The sequence below is a fragment of the Rutidosis leptorrhynchoides genome, chromosome 4 (assembly GCF_046630445.1).
Source record: "Rutidosis leptorrhynchoides isolate AG116_Rl617_1_P2 chromosome 4, CSIRO_AGI_Rlap_v1, whole genome shotgun sequence".
NCBI classification, from domain to species: domain Eukaryota; kingdom Viridiplantae; phylum Streptophyta; class Magnoliopsida; order Asterales; family Asteraceae; genus Rutidosis; species Rutidosis leptorrhynchoides.
In genome coordinates this window covers 501,401,429-501,415,163 of record NC_092336.1, presented here as the reverse complement: position 1 = coordinate 501,415,163, position 13,735 = coordinate 501,401,429, and positions in this window count along the sequence as shown.

Below are 13,735 nucleotides of genomic sequence, written 5' to 3'. Positions count from 1 at the left end.
AAATCAGTTTGTAAGACATTCGAAGAACGTTCCAAGAATATCTTGGTTTATAAGAGACTTTCGTTTGAAAGATGGGGGATATCACATTGGGAAATCCATAAGTTACGATGTGTTTACTTTGACGCATATATTGCGGGGAACCCAAATGCTATTTTACGCAACGGGTTAAGAAATTATTTTGACTCAATGTATCCGAATATAGGACTTCATGATTTAGAAAAAGCGGCTAACATGCAACATAAAGAAGCATGCTATGCTTACGGGTTAGTAATGTTCGCTTCTCACCAAAGTGAGAAAAAGAACATCGGGCTACAACTATTAAACAAAACGTTCCCACAAGTGACGGAGTCAGTAATTGGGGTAAGAAATGAGGTTTTTAGGTTATTACGAGACTGTTGGTCATTACGTAACCCTCGTCCCTTTGAAGACATTACAACACGCTGTCTTATCAACGGCCATAACGGTTATGTTCCACAAGACCAAGAATGGGAAGTAGTCCTAGTAAAACCAGAATGCATGACTTGTTTCTGGACGTATGAAGTACGTGTCTTTATTGCCTTTACTGAACGACTTGTGTACTAGCTAGAATTATCTTCACAACTATCTTGTATCAAAGTTATTGTGTGCTATATTTCATGCTATATGTAAAATAAGCGGTATTGTAAGTTTGTAAAATATTGTGCAAAAGTTTGAACGCGAAATATTATTATAATCAGTTTTTCATATAGAATTGTAGTAGTTGAATTGTATATTAGCTCCTAAGTATGAACTTAACGGGTAGGTACTACCCGAATTTAAACTTATAAAACGCTAATATGAAGAAAAAGCTTTTATAAATGAGTTCATATTATGCTACGAGATACTAATGACTACTCTTAATATTCTGTATGATTAACTTGTTTCATTTGACTATTTGAAGGAAATGACACCGACTACTCGACAAACCTTGAATATGAGCGAAGAGGAATTTCGTGCCTTTCTTGCTTCAAACATAGCCGCAGTACAAGCCGCGCTACATACCAATAATAACCTTAGATCTAGCAGTACAGGAAATCGTGTAGGATGCACCAACAAAGAATTCACTGCCTGCAAACCTTTGGAATTTGATGGAACCGAAGGACCGATTGGATTGAAACGGTGGACCGAGAAGGTCGAATCGGTGTTTGCCATAAGTAAGTGTACTGAAGAGGACAAAGTGAAGTACGCTACGCACACCTTCACAGGTTCTGCGTTAACATGGTGAAATACCTATCTAGAGCAAGTGGGACAAGATGATGCTTACGCACTACCGTGGTCAGCATTCAAGCACTTGATGAACGAGAAGTACCGTCCTAGAACCGAGGTCAATAAGCTCAAGACAGAACTTAGAGGGTTACGAACCCAAGGATTTGATATTACCACGTACGAAAGACGATTCACAGAATTGTGCCTATTGTGTCCGAGAGCGTTCGAAGATGAGGAAGAGAAGATCGACGCGTTTGTGAAAGGATTACCGGAAAGAATCCAAGAAGATATAAGTTCACACGAGCCCGCCTCCATACAACAGGCATGTAGAATGGCTCACAAACTAGTGAACCAGATTGAAGAAAGAATTAAAGAACAGACTGCTGAAGAGGCCAATGTGAAGCAAGTCAAAAGAAAGTGGGAGGAAAACGGTGATAAGAATCACCAATACAACAACAACAGCAATTACAACAATAATCGCAACAACTATCCCAACAATCGCAACTACAACAAATGGCCCAACAATAACAACAACTGCAGCAACTACAACAATCATCCCAACAACAATAATAACCGCAACAACAACAACAACAATCAAAATCAGCTATGCCAAAGGTGTGAAAAGTATCACTCGGGGTTTTGCACCAAATTTTGCAACAAGTGTAAAAGAAATGGTCATAGCGCGGCGAAGTGTGAGGTCTACAGACCAGGGGTTAACAGAACGAAAGGAACAAATGGTATCGAAACGAGTAATGGCGGAGCAAGTAGTGTCGGAGCAAGTTATGCTAATGTAGTTTGTTATAAATGTGGAAAATCGGGCCACATTATTAGAAATTGCCCGAACCAGGAGAAAACGAATGGACAAGGCCGCGGATTAGTCACCATGTGTAGAATTTGTCCTTTGATTTCATAATCTGGCGCATTAATGTCTGGATGAGTAATTGCGTGACCTTGGCCAGTGCGTTTAGCTCTCATTCGGTCTTCCATACTTAAAGGTTCCAGATTCTCCATAATTGAATTTGTTGAATCGGTATCACTAGATGATTCTGATTTAATGGTACGTTCCTCAACAATTTCTGGTTGAATGATTGGTGGCTCCGGAGGAAAGTTTAATGGTTCAGGATCTACGAACCGTTCCTGAATATTTTCCGGATTCTCAATTGTGAGGTCGGGTTCAAAAAATGGATTATCGGAAATTTGAACTGAAGTACTTGGTCGACTGGATGACGATTCTAAAGAAAAATCAACGGCGGTTATATTTGCTAAATGTCTTGATCTAGTTACAGGTGGTGAACGTACAAAAGGTGATGAACGTCTTGCTCGGTGCATTCACTGAATATCCTATTAGTTTTTAAAAGGAAAGAAAAATTATAATAAGTTATCCAATCAATAGACTTTTCTGATTTTGCCCACGTTTCGAATAGCCAAAAGATGCAGCAGAGGGGCAGGATTCGTTTGGTCTCAATATAATTGAGGACTGTTTGGCTCCAATAACCCGGTCCACGTACAAATCCAACTATTACTACGAACCAGAAAATTTTGATGTCTATTAATTTAACCACTTAAAATAAATTTTCGTAATTTTAAGAAATTTAGATAAGAAGTAGAATAAAAATCTATGTCCTAAAACTAGAATAGCGAGAAATAAGAAAGAAAAAGAGTTCGTCGAAAAAAAAAAATTGAAAAAGAAAAATGGTTGAAAAAAATAAAAGGTGACGGAAAAATAAAAGAAACTTATAAAAACTTAAAAATACTTGACTAACCTAACCTTATTACTACAACTAACTTAAAATTATAATCGCAAATTGATATTACTAATTGGAATGATAATTGATACATAGTAAAAGGTCGTCTAAAAATATTAAAGCTTACAAGAAAAACTAAATCTCAAATGGAAATAACTTAAAAAGAAACTAAAACTTAAAAAGGCGTCGCAAAATTCTAAAGTACCTAAATCTTAGTCTAAAGAAAAAGCACTTAAGGAATTCTACGGCAAAGCCTAAAAATCTAGGAGTAAAAATGACTATGGCAAAAACTAAGTTTAAAATTAAATATGAGCTAAAAATACAAATATTACGCTAAAACGATTAAAAAGGGACAAAATATAAAAATATACAAAAAGTTGTAAAAAGTACAATTTTTATAAAAATATTATTTTTATATTATTTATTTAATAAAACTACTAATTTTACAATTTAATAAAACTAATTTAACTAAAATATATAAGTTAAATAAAAAGTAAAAGTAATTATAATAATAATAATTAGTTAGGGTTATAATAATAATAATTAATAATTAACCGTAATTAATGCTGAATTAGGGCTTCTGTCGGCGTGTCAGAGCAGCTCCGCGACTTGCGGTATTTAATGCTTCAAACCCCGCGACTCGCGGGGTTCAGAATTTCAACTCTGGAGCAGTTTTAATTTACGCGTTTTTTTTTTTTTTTTTTTCTTATTTTCTGTTTTCTGTTTTTTATATAAATAAAAGATATTTAAATAAAACTTATATTTTTATACACTAAAATAAAAATAAAGAAACTTATAAAACTTAAATATTTAATAAAATCTTAAAAATACTTATATTTTTGTTGTTCTTTTTATATTTTTGAATATTTAAAACGTATTTTTACAAAAGCGACTTTTAATAGAAAAAATCTTTTTTTTTTATTAGCGTTGCGCTTCCGGCGTTTAGAAAATCCCCGGCAGCGGCGCCAAAAATACTTGATGTCAAAGCTAAGGTATACGAAATAGTTTATATTTTACTAGGAAAAACTATTAAATACGATACAATTTTACACAAGATATTTATTTATTTATAGAATGGATATACTTAAACCTTGCTACAACACTTATAGGCAGTGTACCTAATCGTACAGTAGTGTAGTTTTTAGTAAGTCCGGTTCGTTCCACAGGGAAATCTTTAAACAAAGCTTAACGCTATATTAGTTTACTTTTATAAAAATACAAATATATATATAAGTAATATTATTATTATAAAGGGGGTTTTTTACCGTTTAATGACCGGTTTGTCGATTTTAAGACTTTAGTCGCAGTTAAAACCTAATGTAAAATATAAAATAAATACAAGACTTAAATTAAAGCGTAAAGTAAATAACGATAATGAAATTGCGAATAATAAAAGTGCGATAAAATAAACTTGCGATAATTAAAAAGGACGATAATTAAAAGTGCAATTAAATACAATAACAATAAAAATGCGATAATTAGAAGTGAAATTAAATATAAAATAAAGGAAATTAAATATGAAATAAAAGAATTATGCTTATTTAAACTTCCGTAATCATGATGTTTGACGTGTTGATTTTAGTTTTATGCCCATGGGTTAATTGTCCTTTGTCCTGGATTATTTAATATGTCCGTCTGGTTTTTGTCCATAACAGTCCATCAGTCATAAATATAAAGAGCGAGTGTCCTCGTCTAATTATCCTTATACCCGAAGTTAAATATTCCAACTAATTGGGGATTCGAATTGTAACAAGGTTTTAATACTTTGTTTAATGAATACACCAGGTTATCAACTGCGTGTAAACCAAGGTTTTACTACTTTGTTAGCAATTACACCAATTACCCTTGAATGTAATTTCACCCCTGTTTTAATTATTCTAGTGGCTATTAATCCATTCCCGTGTCCGGTTAAATGAACGATTATTCGTACATATAAATACCCTGCCCATCGTATCTGATCGAGTGTATATGGTAATTTATAAGGACGCCCAATTGTAAATCTTTATATTAACATTAACAAACTTTCATTTAGTTAAACAAATATAAAGCCCATTAATAGCCCATAGTCTAATTTCCACAAGTGTCGTTCTTTTGTCCAAACCCCAATTATGGTACAAAGCCCAATTACCCAATTTTAGTAATTAGCCCAACATCATGATTACTTCATTTTAAATAAGCATAATAATAACTTAGCTACGAGACATTAATGTAAAAAGGTTGAACATAACTTACAATGATTAAAAATAGCGTAGCGTTACACGGACAGAATTTCGACTTACACCCTTACAACATTCGCTAACATACTCTTATTATTAGAATTATAATTAAAATTAAAATATAAATTATAAATATAAATATAAATTTTACGTATGAATGAGGAGAAAAAAAGATGGATGAAAATGATCAGAATTCGGTTTGCTTTATAGGGAGTTTCAAACTGGGGGCTCCGCGACTCGCGGTGAAATCCTCTTCAAACTCCGCGAGTCGCGGAGAATGAATTTACAGCTCACACCCTTGGAGTCTTTCTCTGCCGACGGTTTTTATTTATAAATATAATATATATATAATTAATATAATTAATTATATATTATATTATATTTATATACCTAGTTAACTTGTAATTTTTAGTCCGTTGCGTCGAGCGTTGAGAGTTGACTCTGGTCCCGGTTCCGGATTTTCGAACGTCCTTGCGTACAATTTAATATCTTGTACTTTGCGTTTTGAATCTTGTACTCTTGTAATTTTGAGACGTTTCTTATCAATAATTGGAACCTTTTTGATTGTCTTTTGTACTTTTGAGCTTTTTGGTCGTTAGCGTCTTCAATTCGTCGAATCTGTCTTTTGTCTTCACCTTTTATTATTTAAACGAATATCACTTGTAAATAGAACAATTGCAACTAAAAGCTTGTCTTTCTTGAGAAATAATGCTATGAAATATATGTTCGTTTTTAGCATTATCAAATATTCCTACATTTGAGCGTTGCTTGTCCTCAAGCAATATCGTCTTGAAATACTAGAATCACTTCTTTATTCTTCACACTTTGTACATCAGTGATTTCTATATGGCGGTATAAACAATGGTAGTAACGATATGGTTTACAGTCCCACATGACTATAAAAATTTAGATCCATTAAGGAAATTGGATCTTTATGAAAACATTTGATCTTTTGAAAATTAAATCTAGTTTTTACCCTAGATAAGTTTTCCGGAATAACCCTTTACCGGTGTTTGCAAAATATTTTTGTGGGTTTGGTGGGTTTTAGATTTGAAAATTTTAGCTCAAAACTTATGGTTTTGTGTCACCCACTTGCTAACCTTGTATTTGGAAAGCAACACGTCCAGTTTACTTGTCCCGTATATTACCTTTCGGTAAACTACCGTCCGGTTGTAAAGAAAAGCGTTGAACAAGCAACTGTTAAGGCAATGTCCCCTGACATGCTTTTAATTATGGTCTATAACGTGTCGGACGCAATTACTATCCTTGGTAGGAGCAATAGTAAAGCTCACCCTTATAATTTTTCGGTATGGCACAAGGTCCTGTCTTTGACCACTATGCAACCACCGTTCTTACGGTTGACACCCGATTTAGTTCAAGTGACCTAATGAATTCCAGGTGAATTCCTAGGATTTTACGTTCAATGGTAATGAACGCATTGAAAATAGGGTTTTCAGAAAACAAATCGGTTTGTAATTTTGATCAAAATATTTTCTCGTTCAAGCTCGAGTTTAGATATCATTGAATTCCATGAGTTTGAATTCTTAATCTTTAAGGTCAATCTCTAGGATTGAGTAATATCAATCTTAAAAGCTGATTTTTAATCTTTAAAAGGAGATTATCCTTTCTGGGCATCTGATTCATTAGTCTTGTCCAGCTAATTTGCATGGTGCCCCCCCATTGTACGAGATAAATCCTTCTCATGGTTAGGATAAATCTGACCACTTGGAGACCCTGTTTAATGCTGAGGTCCGTGGATTTCCTGCTGATTTTAGTGATGACTTTTCTAGATTTTTCGTCAACCTACAGCTGGTCTGGACGACAACTTCATGACCTAAATCAAGAAGCGCGTGTCTTTTTCGGAAGACTTTACTTCCTTTTAATGATGGAATTGATTCATCGTGTAGATCCATCTCTTCTTTTCTTTCATCGGGTAAAACAGTTTAGTTTAGTCCAAAGCAAAAGTATTTTCAGTTATTTGTTACAGATATATGTGACATATGTTTAAGATAACTTGGTAAATTTTCCCACACTTGGCTTTTATTTTCCTTTTTATCGTCCTCTATTCCATTTTAAATGAATTTTAACATTTTAGTTTGTTTCTCAATTTATGTCCTTTCCGAGGTAACAATAATTTCGGTGTTAAAACCTAGTTTTATCGTTCATAAATATGTATAAACATGATTTTGAATTCATTTAATTGAAAATTTTGAAAAATTTTACTAGAATTGGGTAGTCAGTATATAAGACTAGGGCTGTTCTTTTTTATCAGAGAGCACTAGATTCTAATACAACTACTGCTTTACTAGTATTTTTAATGGTAACCAAGTGTTTAAGATAAAAATTTTAAAATCCGAAAGAATTTAACCCCTTCCCACACTTAAGATCTTGCAATGCCCTCATTTGCAAGAAATCAGTAACAATTTAAATTATTGAGGGTGATTTGTGTGAAAATGATTAAATTTTTACCAAAGTTTCCAAATATATTGGCGTTTGTTTGCTGAATGATAAATGGTGCACATCATTTGTTCATTCTGTCTTGTTGTTATTTCACATATATTTTGCATCTTGTCGTCAAAATTAGTTGCTTTTGCTGAACTTAATGCCAGTCTTTGAAAATGCGTTGTTTTACCCTGTTGTGTACATAAGATAAACTGCAAACATATATACATATTTTTGAAGTTTGGTATATTACCCCACATTCAAAAATTATTAAAATTTAAGAATAAAAGTTAGATAATTATAAAAATGATTACAATATTAACAAAAGTATTAAACGTATCAATAATTACAAATTACAAAATAAATAAAAAAATAATAAGTAAACTAAGGATGATATTGGTACCAATAGGGGTTCCAGGCATAACCATAGGTGCTATAGAATGCTTCGGCAGGGTCATACGTAGGATATGGTGGCTGCATCTCTATAGACCAAGGAGGGAAGATGGGTTTCGGTGTAGGAATATAGTTTCTACCTATATGTTGGCAATGAGCTATGATTTGGTTCTGATGAACTTGCCAATCTTCAAATGCTCTCTGTCTAGCATTTTCGTATTCCTGAGGAGCTATAAACCTTTGCATTTCTTGCATTTCATTCCCCCCTCCTACATTACCTTGCTGCTGGTTTCTCTCCACCTGTGGATGTCTACCATGGTATCGTACTGCGGCGTTATTTCGCCTCTTCAAAACTTTCGCACCATGGTATACATTTAAACCTATAGTATCGTGGGGTTCTGGTTCTTCTACTAATAATCCCCCCCGACTTATATCCACACCGAGATATTCACCAATCAAAGTAATAAAAATACCACCTCCTATTATGCTATGCGGTCGCATCCCCCGAACTACATGTCATAACCCGTCCTTAACCATAAGAACGCGTTAGATAACGTATGATTTCATTGCGAGGTATTGACCTCTATATGAGACATTTTTGAAAGAAAACTGCATATATTATACATTACAAACCATAACCATTATTTTTGTTACAAGCTTAAGACAATAAAAAGAAGATTAACGTTTAGCGATAATCTTCGACTTACAAACTTTACAAATGATGACAACAACACGGTTTCTAGCATATTTTACAATGCAACATCTCGGATATGCAGTTTTATTTTTGACACAAACATGCGTACGCAAGATCCTGGTTAGATCCAACATGATACAGCGGAAGCTTTAGAAATCACCTGAGAATAGACATGTTTTAAAAAGGTCAACATAAAGTTGGTGAGATATAGGTTTAATGCCGGCAGCAATATATATATATAGACCACAAGATTTCGTATATAAACAGTTTAATAAAAGTATTCTAAGTGGTTGAGCACTCGGTAACCATACTTAACATTTTCACGTCGCATATTCCCTTTAATATGAAATCTTACTACACCGTACCAAGTGTAGTCACAAAACGAAGTACTGTGCAACCGTTGAATACTGGTCGTCCAGTCCGGTTGGGGTTGTCAGGCCCGATAGATCTATCAACAGGATTCGCGTTTACAATACCGCTGTAAATATTAGTTATCAAGCTACAGGGAAGTATGCCAGTGGTACAACTCAACGTAGAATATATTTTTCAGTTACTTGTGTCCATAGCGTAAAACATAAAGTACATGTATTCTCATCCCGAAATATTTAGAGTTTAAAAGTGGGACTATATACTCACTTTTGTCTTGATGATATAAATAATTTGACTCGGTCTTCCGGTTGATATCACGAACCTATCCATATATAATATATCAATATGTTTTCATTTTAAACAAACGTTATATATATATACTTGTTATACTTTTAATACTTTGAATATTTCCTTAGTCCGAAGTTAGCAGTCCGAGGTTAGCAATTCAATTTTTAATGGTTCATTTTTAGATGTTTAATATACCCGCAATGAATAAATACAACCCCCAACGAAATAAATAAAACTCCCGTAAAACCCCATCATAAATGTATTGGTCGAGATTAATCTTGACCCATGGTACCGGTGTTGTCAAATGACGTGTTGCGTACAATCATGGGATCTTATGATTAATCTTCTCGTGTTGCTTACGGGTGATCCTGAACCATATGAAATTGAATTATGAGTACATATATATAAAATATCATGTTATCTTAGAAGTATGTGATTTTATGTAAATTTTTCCAATGAATCCCGAAGTCATTTAAGCCTTGGATAACCAATTTTGTTTCGGTCATAGTTTCTTCGTTACAAGTCCGTTTTCGTTGATTCAACTTGCCATCTCCTTGGATCGAGTCCCTCTTTAAGACTATGAACTGTAAATACCTTAGTTTGTATTCAAAATCACACGGCATAGGTCAAACTTTAGTGAAACTTATGAAGTTAATCATTTTCGTTACAACAAAATCATTTAATGACCATTTTTCTAAAAATACCTATACTTTGAAAAACCAAGTTTTACCTTGTTAAATTAGCATATACATAAGTTATATTACAGGTCTTGAAGTATTTTAAAAGTTAAGTTAGAAGGATCTATTTAGTTTGCAAACAAGTTTGAAAACATTCAAACTATGTTCTTGTTGTTAAACTTGTATACCACAAAATATGATAGCTATATATATATGAATCGAATAAGGTTATGAACATATATTCTACCTCAAGTTCCTTGGATGAAGTTGCTGTAAAAGAGAAGTAAGAAGCTAGAATCAAAAGGGTGATAGAAGTGGATGAAAGATTGGAAGTAAGTTGGTGTTCTTGGAGGGTCTTCTTGAAGTGTTTTTGTATGGTTTTCTTATGGTGTTTTAGTATGGTTTTTGAAGCTAGATCTTCAAGGTTATGAGCTGAGGTGGTTAAGGTGTTTTAGGGTTCATAAGTATGTGTGTGTTTTGGCTAGATACTTGGAGTAAAATGAATCAAAAATGGGTTACTCCTAACCCTTTAAAAAACGTGAATGGGGGAGTATGGAGACAAAATTTCAAGTGATAATTTTATGTATCTAGTCCTAATTGCTTCCAAGTTCAATTACCTAGCCCTCATGGCATGAATAATGGCTGGTTAGGTGGTGATTTTGATGTGTATTTACTATTAGTAAATACGTATAGAAGCTTGGTATGATACGAGTACAAATACTCTAGGTATACGTATAGAAATTTTGTGAAAAATGGAATGAGGATTCAAATATAGCTATCTTTTGTGAATACACTTATATGATTTTATGTATTTAAGTTCTTAAAAGTGATTAAATACATTACTTATACGATATATGTATAAACATTATAAGTCTTAAGTATTTATGTCAAATAACGTTACGTATAGTTATCGTTTTGAAAACTTAAGTTAGTAGTTTCAAAATACACATATAACTTGTTGTTATTAATACAAAATGAGATATTAAAACATTTATTAATCATGTTAAATATGTATATATACATTTATATACACAAACGTACAATTATCATATATTGTATAGTTCGTGATATCATCGGTCAAACTAGACGGTCAAACGTTGTGTAAAACTCTTTTCGGAAATATAAATCTCGACAATTTGGATTGCTTATCATGTTGGCAAGGTTTAATTTATGTAAATATTAATCTTATAAGTATAGAATGATCGAAAAAGTGCGGGTCGTTACATTACCTCCCCGTTAAATAAATTTCGTCCCGAAATTTTAAAATTGTACCTATTTTGCGTCATCGAGAAACAAGTGTGGATACTTTTGCTTCATCTGATCCTCTCGTTCCCAAGTAAACTCGGGACCTCTTCTAGCATTCCAACGAACCTTAACAATCGGTATATTGCTCTGTTTGAGCTGTTTAACTTCACGGTCCATGATTTCGATTGGTTCTTCGACGAATTGTAGTTTCTCGTCGACATGGATTTCCTCAAGAGGAATGGTGAGGTCTTCCTTTGCAAGACACTTCTTAAGGTTTGAGACGTGAAAGGTATTATGTACTCCGGCGAGTTGTTGTGGTAACTCGAGTCGATAAGCTACCGGTCCAATGCGTTCGATGATCTTAAACGGGCCTACGTATCTTGGGTTCAGTTTACCCCTTTTGCCGAAACGTATTACACCTTTCCAAGGTGACACCTTTAGCATAACCATGTCCCCGACCTGAAACTTTAATGGTTTCCTTCGGACATCGGCGTAGCTCTTTTGGCGACTGCGGGCTGTTTTTAATCTCTCCTTGATTTGCACTATCTTCTCAGTCGTTTCATGTATGATCTCGGGACCAGTTAATTGTCGATCTCCTACTTCATTCCAACAGATAGGAGATCTACACTTCCTTCCATACAATGCTTCGAATGGCGCAGCTCCAATGCTCGCATGATAACTATTATTATACGAGAATTCTGCTAACGGTAGATATTTATCCCAACCGTTTCCAAAATCGATCACACATGCCCTGAGCATGTCTTCAAGAGTCTGAATTGTTCTTTCACTCTGCCCGTCGGTCTGCGGATGATATGCGGTACTCATATCCAAACGAGTTCCTAATGCCTCCTGTAGTGATTGCCAAAACTTTGAGGTAAATCTACTATCACGATCGGATATAATGGAAATAGGTATCCCATGCCTTGAAACAACTTCCTTTATATACAATCGTAATAGTTTCTCCATTCTATCCGTTTCCTTTATAGGCAAGAAATGTGCAGACTTGGTGAGACGATCAACAATCACCCAAATGGTGTCGTATCCCCAGGCAGTCTTTGGTAACTTCGTGATGAAATCCATGGTAATACCATCCCATTTCCATTCTGGGATTTCTGGTTGTTGAAGTAACCCTGACGGCTTCTGGTGTTCTGCTTTGACCTTAGAACAAGTTAAACACTCCCCAACATATGTTGCAACGTCTATCTTCAAATTAGGCCACCAATAATGCGTCTTAAGATCTTGGTACATCTTTCCAACTCCAGGATGTATCGAATATCTTGTCTTATGTGCCTCGTTCAATATCAACTTCCTTAATCCACCCAACTTCGGTACCCAAATACGATTTGCAAAATATCGAATTCCATCTTCCCGCATAACGAGTTGCTTCTCATACTTCTTCATTATTTCATTTCCTATATTTTCTTTAGTAAGTGCTTCTCGTTGAACTTCTTTGATTTGTGAGTTGAGATTCATGCGAATTTTTATGTTCATCGCTCGTACTCGGATTGGTTCTCGTTCCTTTCTGCTTAGAGCATCGGCCACCACGTTCGCCTTCCCGGGATGATAACGAATTTCACAATCATAGTCGTTTATCAGCTCGACCCACCTACGTTGCCTCATGTTCAGCTGTTTCTGATCAAAAATATGTTGAAGGCTTTTATGATCAGTAAACACAGTGAATTTAACCCCATACAAGTAGTGTCTCCACATCTTCAATGCAAACACGACTGCTCCCAATTCTAGATCATGCGTCGTATAATTCCGCTCGTGAATCTTCAATTGTCGAGATGCAAATGCAATTACTTTCTTTCGTTGCATAAGAACACAACCAAAACCTTGTCGCGAAGCGTCACAATATATTTCAAAATCATCGTTCCCTTCAGGTAACGATAAAATAGGCGCCGTAGTTAACTTCTTCTTCAGTAATTGAAATGCGTTCTCCTGCTCCGAGGTCCATTCGTATTTCTTCCCTTTTTGCGTTAATGTTGTCAGCGGCTTAGCTATTCGGGAAAAATCTTGAATAAACCTTCTATAATAACCGGCTAAACCCAAAAATTGACGTATCTGCGTTGGTGTCTTAGGAGTCTCCCATTTTTCAATAGCTTCAGTTTTTGCTGGATCAACCTGAATTCCTTCGCTATTAACAACGTGACCAAGAAATTGCACTTCTTTCAACCAGAAAGCACACTTAGAAAATTTAGCATAAAGTTGTTCTTTTCTCAACAACTCCAGTATCAACCTTAAATGCTCTTCATGCTCTTGCTCATTCTTGGAATAGATAAGAATATCATCAATGAAAACGATAACAAACTTATCTAAATACGGACTACAAACTCGATTCATGAGGTCCATGAATACAGCTGGCGCATTCGTCAATCCAAACGGCATAACCAAAAATTCGTAATGACCATAACGTGTCCGAAAAGCAGTTTTCGGAATATC